The sequence below is a fragment of the Manacus vitellinus genome, unplaced genomic scaffold (assembly GCF_001715985.3).
Source record: "Manacus vitellinus isolate BGI_N305 unplaced genomic scaffold, ASM171598v3 scaffold_44_pilon, whole genome shotgun sequence".
Lineage (NCBI taxonomy): Eukaryota > Metazoa > Chordata > Aves > Passeriformes > Pipridae > Manacus > Manacus vitellinus.
The window spans coordinates 5253910-5264718 of record NW_021940565.1 but is presented as its reverse complement, the minus strand read 5'-3'; positions in this window follow the sequence as shown (position 1 = coordinate 5264718).

The window sequence follows — 10809 nt, the reverse complement described above, 5'->3', positions numbered from 1 at the left end:
GGCGAGTCGGGCCGGCGCCGCTCAGCAGGGTGCGGGGCATCCCGCACCCTCCGGGGCACCCCCGCCGCTGAGCAAGGGCAGAACCTTTCCCTGCCCTACGGTACGGGCGGAGGAGGAGAAGGACAGATACGGTTCTGTCTCCATATGGTAACATTCACTGCGGGAAAGTCCCAAACAAAACATGCTTTTCCCGTTTGCCGAAAGGCTAATTGCAGGTGTCACCAGATGTTTTTACTGTCCAGTATCCAGGCTTCTTTACATGCAGTTTCTTTTCATGGTGGGATCCTGGGCTTGGATGTAACTACCATTATTTTATTTCTTTATGAATTATTTCAAGGACTGTCAGCATCTTTAATTACACACCCCTCTAAAAAGGTATTTGTTTGTCTCACATGAAATAGTGTCTTTAAAAATAAAATAACTCCTTATATTAAAACAAACAAGCAAACCAGGAATGTGTGTTGAATTTCAAAATGCTAAATGAACTGCGTTCGTGAACACCAACAGCATCGTGCCACTCTGACCATACAACCTCTTGTGTCAACAGATCATTACACTTGAAAAATTTTGTGTCATACACACTTTGTAGTGACAATTTTTTGTGGTCAAATGACAGAGGAGCAAAATGTAACAACATATTGGATCGATTTTAATTCAATATATTTACATTGTCAGAATATGTCTTTAACGTGGCAGTGAGAAACTTTGATTTTAATGCTGGTCTACATCGTTTAGATTTTACCTACTTCCCTAAAGAAAGATGGATTCTTATTGATTGATAATTGCAAGATCATGCAGATATATAACTAATTACTACTTTTGTTTAGGAGAATATTCTATGCATTGAAGCAATTAAACAAATGGTGTTTATACAGACAGTTACGAAATGGTGAATGACATCTTAATATAGTCACAGAAACTGAATGCTGTTGGTTGGAAAGGACAGCATTATAACTACATAATGGACAGTTAAGGAGTATGTTTATCAAAGCAGGGGTTACTGTTAAAAAAAAATTAAACTATGGATATATTCTGTATTCATTACTTCTGATCATAGTAGTCTTTGAGATTTTAGAAAAGGTAGATCTTAGCATCTTATACCTGCATTTTATTTTCTACTGGAATAGGAATAAAACCCACCACCTTTCTTATTTTAGAACTTTATTTGAGTTTTGATGGCTAAAATTAACAAAATATTCTTGGTATACCTTTTTGGACCACTCTAGTCTAAACACTTTTTCCAGCTCTAGTTTAAACTTCTGTCAAGCACTTCCCTGATGCCAGTTGTTTGACTTGAACTTTATAAAGTTATCTTCTATGGCAGAAGCATGATCTGGTCTCAAACAGGAAATTGTGTATGAGCAACTGCACAACCCATACCATCCATTTAGCTATAGAAATGTCTATTTCAAGTCTATGTGCACTTAACAAAATGAAAATAAACAATCCTTAAAAAATATTGATACCAGAATTATAGCATAACAGTCTTACAGAGCATGGTTACCATCTGAAAAGTGCAACAAAGGACTAGTGGAAAATTAATAGTTAGTTTTAAGTACTTCATTAATATTCCAACAAGCATTACAATTTCAGATCTCTGGCACATCTGAAATACAAAAATCTAAATGGGTTTTTAGATCTTTATGCATTGTCCTGTGCTGAGGCTGGGCACAGCTGCACTGTGGTAGGAAGGCAGTGGTTTCCCTACAATACAAGCAAGACTGGGCTTTCCAAGAGGCTGTGGTAGCAGCACTCTCTCCCCTAGGTCTGCAAGTTACCATAGCAGTCCTTCTTGATACTAGCTTTCCAGTAATTGAACAAGGTCCATTCTCATAAAAATCTTGAGTGTTATCTTTTGTTTGTCTCTTACAAAAGGGCCCTGTCTGGATTCTTACTTTTCTGAACTGGAGGCTATTACCTGCAATACTGAAATATTCATCCATTCCTATGTTGCTGGTATATTGCTACTATCCATTAGGGGAAAAGCATACATGTTCTGCATAGAAATACTGTCAGATTGAATATTTAGCATATTGGACATACTTTCAGGAAATAGTGAATGAGAAAGACTACAGACTTATGGGGAATCTGAGATCAGCTGCCTATTAGTTTGTAATGGTTAGTAGTATAAAAATATATCTTAATTTTTTTGCTTTATTGTCTTTTCTTTGCACTCTTATGTAATTGGTTTGTGCTTGGTTTTGGTGAAGCACATATTTATATTACACACTAATTAGAACAGAATACAAGATATTGCCAAAGGTAACCCCTTCAGTTGAATGGTCATTAACTATGAATGGAATGTCTGAATACTGAAATACAGCTGAAGTAGTTATAGTATGGCTGCACAATGGCCAATGATCAACACAGTTCATTTTAGCTATGGGTCTTTGGCTGAGATGCTGGAAATTATTTTCTGCCTATTTCCACTTCACTGCAACTTCTTAATTCCACTTGCTCTCAACTTTGTCAGTCTGATTTATATTAAGGGTTTTCCATCTGTGTGGTCTGTGAACTTCAGGTCTGTTACCAGCTGAATTCTGTGTCTTCTGTTGTAGTCCCATCCCCTTTTTGATCTTCACAGTCTGTTCATCCTTGAAGTCTCTCTTTTCTTCTTCCATTTTGCCCTTTTCGGAAAGATGCTTGCTTTATCCTGACTGGGAGGCATATGGTCCACCTCTGTGTTTTCAGATGCTTGTTGATTCTTCAAAGTGGAGAGAAGATGGAATTATGCCACAAACCACCCAGGATTCTGTGTCACCAAATCACAGCATAGTTCACCTTATATGTCATATGATAGTATTTAATAATAAATATGATTAACAAGACCTCTCTTCTTCATGCTGAAAGATCTATTTCTGACATAATCATAGTTCAGTTTTGAAACCCTACCGGTCATGTTTCTTTAGAGCGAGAGTTTAATCAGCTATTTCTTTCAAATGTTCCTGTTCATTTATAAAATGCACACGTGCTAAAATCCTCAGCTGAATGTAACAGGGCTCTCATTCAAGAATTCTGTTCTTAGATCTGTATCTGTTTGGATACAGATTTCTAATTATAATTTTCTTTTTCTTGAGGACTTCTCCTACAGAGGAGCCTCACTGAGGCTTTTCTTTTTTTGGTGTCTAGCTCATGGTCCAATTCTTACCTATATTTCTCCAATACAGTAACATCCATCTCACTGCTTTTGCATTTCTGTTCCTCCCCCCTCAGAAAAAAAATTCTGCTTTCATAGCTTAGATTCATAACCAGCCTTGCAGTTGGCTTCAGTAACAGATGGGTTCTGGGCTGTCATATTCCACAAACCGCCAAATTGGATTGTATATTATTTTTCATAAAAGAAGTTGCTGTGTGCAGAAGAACATGGTGAATCTTTGGCAAATGATTTACTTCAGTAAGAAAGCTGCTTTGAATAATTTATTGGCATTCTTGAATTTGCTGAGTGATTTTTCCTGAAAATAAAAGGATGTTAAAACCAGTTTTGATCTTTTGAAAGGCTAGATTTTTCAAAAGACCTGGTTCCCTTTGAAAACTGTGGAGATGAAGCTGGATGCTTACACTACACACATTTTATATGGAAAACACTTCTACAGGACAGCTTGTAAAAAATCAACCCAGCTAGAGCCCAGTGTGTCAAGTGGGTGAATTCTGTGGCAAGTAGAGGAATGTATCAGGTTTCTTCTGGCTATATAACTATCCCAGTCACTGGACTGATTGAGTCATTGACTTTTTCACTAGTTTTGTAAATATCGCTAATGTCCCTTCTCTTTCATTATTGAAAGTATCTGAAAATGAAACAGACCGTTTATATTTGCTGTATATTCTGAGTTGTTTCGTGACCATCATGATGAAATTTTTCTTTCACTTTGGCTGCTGGGGAAGGGAGCAGAAAAAAAAGTGGGAACTCAGTGATTAACGCAAGTTTTTCACCTGTTAATTCAGTCAGGTTTTGTTAACTTGTGATTGTAACAGTAAACTATGTAATAAAATGTTTCATAAACACCTGTTCACCAGTCCGTAGTCTTACCAGCTGTGTTAAATAGCAACACAAAATTAGAAAATATCCTACCTGGTGAAGCTGTGACATGTTCAAAGCTGGTAAATAATTTGCTTCAGAGGAGGGGAGAAAAGAGGATGTTTGTCTTAGGTGCCCATGTAAGTTTTGGAAAGATACAATGAAGAAGTTTTTACATACATATATAGTTAAGGTGTATTAAACCTTAGGACATTATAGGTGTAAAGAAAGTATTGTAAGTTAAAAATAAAAAAGCATTTACATGCTGTCCGTATCACTGCCTTTTTTAGTAAGATCTTTAGTATCTTGCAGAATGCAATTTACCTCACATTTATTAAATCATTTATGTACAGTTGTTTAATCTTTTCTTTAGAAGCTTCTAAAGCCATAAAAATTGCATTTGTTTTAGTGAGTTCTAGGAAGCCAGGAATGTTTTCCACCATTGAAGCATGACTGCTTATTCTAGTGAACTGTTCAAATTTTCCTTTGTGTGCTCTGGCCAGAGCCAGCAGCCAAAAATGTCTTGAACTGTGCAGTGCCTAGGAATGGTTTGGTAGCTTGGGTGTCCAAGGAAACAACACAAGCAGATAAGTTGTGTGTAGTCCAACCCCCACCTTCAAAGCATCAGATTTCATAACTTTTCTATATGCTGTTGCAAGATATGTTTACAATTTCAGTCATGGAACAAAAATTTACATTTTCCAATTCTGTAATGTTTTTTCTATTCTGTAAATATGTAACAAGAACATTAACTGGAACTGGAAATACATTTCAAATCCTGCTCCTGTATTGAGATGAAAATTTGAGTCATTTTGCTACAGTATATACTTTAATTATAAAACTATAGAGCTAAATTTTACCTTTGTGCAAGAACTGTTCTTACACTGAGTACTTATAGGATTAAATTAAAATCAGCTTTCCATTCTGGTGTGCTTACTGCATAAATGAACATTACCACCTATCTGGAAAGGAAAGAGATTCAGATAATAGCACACCTCCACACATCACTTGGACAATTGTACACTGCTGGCTGTCATATTGACTAGTGACTCTCAAGGAACAACTCCTGACTGTAAATCTCAGAAGGCACTTTAACAGTCATTTGTCACACTGTGAATTAGTGAGTAAAGCCCTCCCTTTGCCCTTCCTTTTGGAAATCACCTGAGACTGTTGAACTAAAAGGGGATAAAAAGCCCACACATTTCTCATTCAAGTGATTTAAAATAACTGAGTCTAGATTCAACTCGTATAAAAATTCTATCATAATTTCCTCAAAAGAAAATTCTATTATGGTTTCTTCAAAATAATCCTCCTCTTTCCTTCAAAAATACTTTAGTCAAATTGGCCTTCTCATTTTAGAAAACATTTTTATAAATTCTTTCATTTAACAGAGGCCAGAAATAAAAGGGCTTGAGCAGATATTGTCAAATTGATCTTGATTTCTCCTTGTAAGTAAATTTTCAAAATACGTGAAGTGATCAAGAAGCCTAAATTCTATTGTAAAAGCTTGTTTTTTTTTTTCTTTTTTAATTGTTCAAGATCTTAACAAGTCTATTTCACTAAGAGAACAAGGGCTTTCGTATCTGCAATGAGGCTCTGCACAGTAATAGTTAAAAAGTTTGAGTTGCCCTAAACCCTGAAGAGAATTGCTGCATGTACAGGCCAAGCCATTTCTCACTCCTTAAAAAAATGATTCAAGAAAAATATTGGCATTTGTAGAAGTGCTGCATCTCCACACCAAGAGGCCTGAGTTTACACTCTTGTGGCAGGTTTAGGTACCGTCCCACATGAGTGAACTGTTAATATATCTCCATACTCACCTTCCTTCTAAATTTATCTTAGGACTTGATCCCTATTATAGACAAAAGAGGGAATCAACTCACTTGTGTGGAAGGAAGAGGAAGTAATGCTTTGTAGAAGGCAGTTCCATAAGCTTCACGCAAATTTCTGTTTTACCATCATTCTTGCAGCAAAAATGGAGGCAAAAATGCATTGCTTCTATATTCCACTTAAACTAGCACACTGGAATTAGGGAAGGACATGCAAAGAGAAGAGTAATGTTTCACTGCTGGTATAACTGGGTCTGTCCAAGGAACACTGTGGTAGCATGCCCCAACAAAAGTTTTATATGGCAGAAGAGTTTAATAATCTCATCTTAAAAACTCCCAGAAACCAAGTAGTCTTCCTCCTCTGGGACAACATGATGCACAGTTTGTAAACATGCTTGGTACTTCAGTCATTACTTAATTATACATTTATTACCAAAGCACTTATTTTTCCATCTACAACTTGACACATACTACTGTACATCTGGCAGACACTATAATACCCCATGGGAAACTGAAGCAGTTCTTTCCCAAATGGTTTCTCTCTTAATTTTTTTATTATTATTCTATCACAGTCAGTGATTATGACTATTTATTTTATAGTAGTAAACTCTATGCTGCACTGTGTTACTCTCAGAATGACACTTCTATAACAAATGATAACATTGATTCCTATTGTCTCCCTTTTATCCTGTAGGAAGGAAATAGATCACTTGGAGCATGAGAAATGTCTGCACTTTCTTTTGTAAAAGTAAAGTTGTAAAATAAATCTGCCAACCATTCTAGCACTATACATTCAGCTTCTAGACTTCACAATTAAAGGTGATCTTTAGTACTGAATTCTGATGCTTACAGTATGGCCAAATGCTTATACTAATCCACTAAATTCTTTAAAAGTGGATTCTTCATTTTTTTTTCAAGTAAATGAGCAAGTTAAGTCCTTCCTGGAGCCTCCACTCCATGGTCCCATAATCTGTCATTGGAGAGAACGTCATTCAAAAGATGTAAATGTTCTGCAGCACAGATTTGGTACAGAATGCCTTAAAACAGCTGTTAAAGATTTCAGCCTCCCCCATGCAATCATCTGCTAATTATGTTAGCAGTCAACTTCCTGGTGGGAAGTAGCAATAAAACAGAAACAGTCATTAGGAGACAAAACCCAGTGTTTATACTCACAGATAAAACCAGTGATATTATTATTTACTCAGAAGTATCTCGAGGGACAAATCCTGCCTCCACTTACGGAGATATCTGTTGGGAAGTGCTGTACTTCTGTGGTGGAAAGCAGGTTGCTAAATCTGACATCTTTGTGCCTGACTTGCCAAGTACCAAGCTATGGAAGATGTGGAGGGCAGGCATTAGGTTAAAATCAGTGGAAGTTGTCTACTGAGCTAGCAAAAAGGACAAAGCTTTGCCCATCCCTCTGCCTGGGTCTTACAAGTCTCCTGCTAGCTTTAGCCATTAATAACTGCATATCTAACCGGGAGCACAAGGATCACATGCCTGGCAAGGGCAGTGACACGATTCGAGCAACAGTCCTCACTATGGATTACCTCTGCCAGGAAAGTCCAGCCCTGCCTCCTAGGTTCTGTACCCTGAATCAAACCCCCTTTGGCTTTTTGCGCAGAAAAGAGTTTGCCCTTTAGTTTTTTATGATGTTAAAGTTAAAAGCATTTACTGTATTTGTAGCCTAAAGTTACACAGTTCCTTCACAGTATAGTGATTGAATATAGTGATATTCAATAAGAAGTAAACATTATGAAATAGCCTCACTCTTCTATTGTTCTAAATGACCAGAAACTTCTAGAGATTTTATGTTTTTCTCACTTTGTTTTCTCTTCCTTTTGAGACTCAAGAAAACTGCAGTACAGACAAAACCAGTGTTACCAAACCGAATCTTAAATACAGATGGGAAAAAAACCCAACAAGCTGCACTGCAAAAGGAAACCTGAGGTTATATTTGTTCCTTATGAATAACACCTGTTAATACACAACATTCCCTGACTCTGGAAGGGGATTTAGCTTCTCATCTTCACACCAAATTCAAAAGAAGCTAAGGGCACTGGTCACTTATCACTATGGCCTTGTGGTTCTCACCATTGAGCACGGACAGCTATAACAGAGGGACTAAAGGCTAAGCTCTATATTTAGCTGAATGTACCCTTTGGAAAAGTGAGTAAGCTATATTTTCACTGTGTACAACAATCTAGCATTTGTTCATTGTTCAGAGGGGTTTAATCAGTTAAACAAATATCTTTTGGAAAGGCATTATTGTAGATATTGTCCAGTTTTTAATTACTGTTTTATTTTCTCAGTAGTAATTCAAATATAAACACAAAAAGTGGAACAAACTATTCTGTAATGTGCAAATGTTGATTAGTCAAGACTATCAAAATCTAAGTAGATTTTTCACCTACCTAAGAGTATCATAAAAATGAAGCTTATCTCACAAGTGTAGTTCCAGATGCCATGTATCTCGTTGGCACTGAGGAATTCATTTACAAAGTGTATTCAGTGACCCACACGATCATTTATTTTTGTACTGAGATCGACCGCAGATTGCATGAAAATTACAATTTAGCTAAAATGATACAAACAACATTCCAAATGCACTGAATTAATTTTAAAGTCTTGATTAGTTTTTGCTTCCCATTTTTCCTATTTTTTGTCAGTTCACAGATCACAGTCTGAGTCCAGCAAAAAACCCCAACGAAGTAAGTTAAATTTGTACTGACATTATGAATCCATTTAATACAATTAATTGTGGCAGTTACTGTTTGTGACTAGCTGCTGATTCAGAATGTTGGGATTCTAGTGTGGTGTTGGCAGAGCAGTGTGTGTGGTAGGAAGAACACGGCTGGCTACTTGAAATGTTTCAGAGTATGGAGGAAGTATCTCTGAGGGTGTAAGAGAGAGGAAACTTTCAGGAGCCTCTAAAAGGTCATCTTCGGGAATATACCTTGAGCTAGTCTGAGACCATTGTGCAAGACCTCAAGTTTTGCTCTTAATTTCAGATAAAAATGAGCTGTTAGAAGATCACCATTATGAGGTGAAGGTCTTCTTCTAAGGCAGAGATGAAGGGGATGTTGAGTCCTGTAGCAGCCTGCTGCTACTTGACTTTAGGCTAAGGTGAACTGAGCATTTAGAACTGTTTTTCCTTTCTAAGGTGGCAGAGCCACTTTACAGTGATAGAAATGGCCATATGGAGAGAAGGAAGAGCTAGAAGAAGGCACAGTAGTATTTCTATCACCCTAGACATCTGACAATTGGTTATCAGACCTCCTGACATCAATACAGCAAATGCAGTCCATAAACACAGATATCTCCTTGTTGTAGCCATATATTCCACCTAAGTGTGATCAGCTTTAAGATCTATATAAGACTTAAAAACAAGATGGCAGAACAATACTGGTCCTAAACCCGCCTCACCAGTACAGTTAGATAAAGAGATCTTCAATAACCTGACTCTCACAAAAGCCAGCAAACCCTGAAATTTCTGCACTCATCTGGGAAGTCCTATTTAAGAGGAAAAAGTAGTGTTTACATCAACTAGGCCAGTTTTCAACTAGGCCAGTTAAATGATTTTCCAAACACACACAGGACACATTTTGAAAGTGTGAAGTTATGATTCCAGAAAATTAAATACTGGGCAAACTATTCTACCAGCCATATGACTATGAGCAGCATTTTACTTCAGGGAGTACTAAGTGTTATTTAATATGAATAAAGATGATAGAATTAAACTTTTAAAATATTGTGAAACTTGATATTTTAAATTTTTCTTACTCTAATGAAGAGATAATTAAAACCATGCCTTATGATTAATCAGGAAGTGTAATAGCTCACTCTGAGTAAGGAGACTGAGATTTATATGAAGTCAGTAATTATATGTACCCTGTTAGCTGTGGAGAGAACAGTATCAGACAGGTGACATTTTAGAGATAATAATGACTTCTAAAACACTTGTTCAATTATGTGTTCAAAGTTCTTGAATCATTGCCACTCCTTAATGAGACATTTAGAATTAGTATTAAAATTTTGTAATTCTTTTTCATGTAAAACAATAATCATATACTGTGGTTGATGCTGTGCATCAAGATGCATTTGAAAGGAAAAAATCAATTCCACAGCACTGTTAGATATATTACACTGTATACATATGTTAAGCTGTAAGTATTACCTCAGAAATCCTACATATTTTATCCTCCATCTGGATGTCAACACTGGAGCCGAAGCGGCTTTAAATACTAGAGAATGAAGACAGATATGTATCAAGGTGCAATTCTTTTGGAAGGAGTCATCAGCAGGAAATGTCATCAACACTCCTCTGTTGATTTGGTGGAGTAAATGGAGTCTCCAACGTTTCCTCTGTGGGAAGCGTCAGGCGAGACACCTACTCTCAAGTATTGGGCTTTTGTTTTATGTCTTTTTCTGAGTCTCTGCCTAAATGCTTCTCTTTGTATTTATCAGTTAAATACTCACCTTTTGCGGAACTGCTAAACACGTGATTGTGGGAGACTGGAAGCGTGTACAGCTCCTGTAATTTCAGGGAAATTGTTATAATCTGATATTCAGCTCTATGTTACCTCCCAGAATTGTTGGCGTTCTAATGACAGCTTTTGGGGTATTGTCTAAGTGTTTCCAGATTGCAAGTGTGGACTTGTGTTACTTGTGTTACTTGTCTGAACAAGTAACTTTAAAAAGACACTCCTTTTTATAAAGTTACCCTGATCCTGGGCATGTGTAAAAAGCATATGCAATATCATTTTTTTTCTTTTTCACTTTTTAACACTTCAGCTATATATGTAATCTCAGATATGTTCTTTCTAGGCCTGTTAAGGTATCTGTGGGAAGTTCCTGACAAATTTAATTTGACTTTTGACTACTTTTTTCCTTAAAGATTGGGCATGGTTCCTATAATTTCTTACCCTGTAATAAACAAATATTGTTAATCTAAGTAAAGCTGTA